Source organism: Panthera onca, chromosome C2 (assembly GCF_046562875.1).
Source record: "Panthera onca isolate mPanOnc1 chromosome C2, mPanOnc1 haplotype 2, whole genome shotgun sequence".
Lineage (NCBI taxonomy): Eukaryota > Metazoa > Chordata > Mammalia > Carnivora > Felidae > Panthera > Panthera onca.
In genome coordinates, this window is record NC_138347.1 from 79865276 (window position 1) to 79867720 (window position 2445).

The following is a 2445-nucleotide window of genomic DNA, read 5'->3' on the forward strand; positions in this document are numbered from 1 at the left end:
GTACGGTGTTAAGTCTGGGTTTTCTTTCAGAATGTAATGGGGAGCCATAGAGGGTTGTAAGCATGTGTGCAGTGGAATTAACTCCGTTGTTGAGGCAGCATTTGACAGCTGAGGACAGATGGGATGGGAAAGAGCAAGGAGGAAGGAGACAGGTCAGGAATCCCTTGCTGTCACCTGGGGGAGAAAAGATGAGGTTTCTGCCAAAGCTGGGCCATGAGAGTGGGAAGCAGAGGAAGGGCTCAGGAGATACGTAGAAGTTAAACTCTGAAGGCGTAGGGTCTGATCAAAGGTATAGGTGGGAGAAGGAGGGTCTAAATGGTGACTTGTGCTTTTCTCCCCAGGAATGATGTCAGAGTTGGAGGCATGTTTGGGACCACCCACTCAACTGTCTTTGTCACTCACTCGACTGTCCTTATAACCCAGAGAGGTGCCGGGTACTTACTACCCAAGCTGCTGAGTTGGGGGCAGAGTCGGTGCGAAGTCCCAGCTTCCTAAATCCTCAGCCCTCCAGGGCTCTCTCATTGACCGTGGCTGTCCTCCTCTTGCCTTCGCTCTGCCCTGCACCCCACCTCTGCTGACTGAGCCCCGCTCTGGACAGAGGAGGCCTGAGTTCCTGCCCTCACACCGTCCCCAACACAGAGTGACCACCAGGGACACCTGCCCTTCGCTGAGTCTTTGTCTTCTCATTGCCAAGTGGAAGGCCTGCAGGTGTGGGCTTCTCTATTTTCTTCTCTTCCTTTCCGGTTTTTGACTTTTGATTTTGCTTTGTCTCCTTGCTGGTTCCTCTTGCTTTACGTTAGGCCCGCTTCACTCCTTTGTGCATGCCTACCTGGATCTGAGGGCATTTGTGTCTGGGAGTCCCTGACTTAGAGCTCCTCTGAAGCCTCTCTGTCTTGTTTCTGACAGCCGGGCTCGTCCGGGTAGAGATCCGGTCTCTCGGAGCTGTACTCCCAGGGCTGGACCACCACCCTTCACTGGCTCACAAAGCCTGCCTCTTTCTCGTCCCTTGCTCTCCCTGGATTCTCTGCCCCTGGAGCCAAGTCACCAAATATGGATGTTGTGCATCATCACCGGGTCTCCTGGGCCCAGGCTTGGCTCGGGTCACATTTTTTTTCAGAAGAAAACAGCAGTGGGGCCTGTGATCTAGGGAGACAGGGTCCTCACCATGGGCAAGCCCACCTTGCCTGTTCCTTTGGGCTCACAGTGTTGTGGGTCAGGCGCCTTAGGGACAGAGCTCCAGGAGAGAGGGCAGTTCAGGTGGGTTTCCCCATCAAACCCTCCCCCACCCCCTCTGCCTTCCTCCCTTCCCTGACCAAGGAGGGAGACTCAGAACTGCAGGGGAAGAGTTGGGGACCCACAGAGGCCCTCGGGCCACCCTTCCGGCCACTGCCAAATCCCCCATGTGGCTTTCCTGCCCTTTAGTCTCTTAGCCTTCCTTTGACTGCTTCATACCCTTCAAGTGTGACTGTGCAGGGCACTTGGTCCTGCCCTAGATCACATGCGTCTTCCAAATTACGATGAAAGCTGCCTTCTTGTAACTCCCAGTGAGTGGCCTGCTCAGAATGTTGTACCACATCCCTCCCTTGCAAGACCGTCCTCTGTGTGTACGAAGAAGACATCATCTGTTCCACTCCCAACCCACTCCTTGCTTTCTTTCAGGTTATCGCATCTCCTGTGTCGTATCGTTGCTACGTCCTTAAGATGGGAGCCTCCAAAAGGCAGAGATCCCGGATATGGGCGAACTAGCCTGTGTAACCAACCAACAAAGCAGGAACGCCAGTGGCCCAACACAAAGGAGGCTTCTTTCTCCCTTACGTAACCCTTCCTGGTCAGTGAGCGGTCTTCTTTCACACGGCGATTCCGGGTCCCGGGGCCCTTCTGGCTTGGATCGGCACCCTCCCGCAGGCAGCGAGTGGAGCCCGCTCCCTCCTGCCGGGCCACCCAGGCTGAGGGGCTGGGAAGGGCAGAGAGCCCTGCCCGGAAGGGACACGTGTGCCCACCCTCGCCCGGCGGCTGAGAGCCAGTCCTGCCACCTCATCTCACGCTGACATGAACTGGGCAATCCAGTCCCTGGCTGGTCCGCTGCCCAGTGGAGACCACTGTGTGCAGTGAGGGTGCATCGGCAGGGGGGAGGCGGGGCTTCCCTGCTAAGCACAATAGCTTCCCTGCCCCTTGACTTTGAGCCCCCAGCGCAGGCAGGTGTTAGAGGCGGAGAACGGGGCCCCCTCTTGTTTCCAACCAGCAAGCAGTGTTTTCTTAAACTTCGGTCGTGCGAGCACCACTTTGGAGGTTCGGGCTGTATCTGCATAACACCTGTATTGTAATTAATTTAATATTCTCTCTAAATCGAATCACTTTTCAATTTAGCTTCGCCTGACTAATAACGTCTGGGAAACCGTGAATTTGATGTGCTAATTATATTTTTCCAATACACTAATGTACTCC

The 2445-nt window shown here is 55.1% G+C and overlaps 1 long non-coding RNA gene across 1 annotated transcript; it reads left to right on the plus strand.

Annotated features, from left to right (window-relative positions):
• Positions 1 to 344: 344 nt before the first annotated feature.
• On the plus strand, positions 345 to 1819 carry LOC132683508 (uncharacterized). Its single transcript, XR_009612264.2, has 2 exons — positions 345 to 708; positions 1660 to 1819. It is a non-coding gene; the product is annotated as an uncharacterized LOC132683508 (long non-coding RNA).
• The last annotated feature ends 626 nt before the right edge of the window (positions 1820 to 2445 follow it).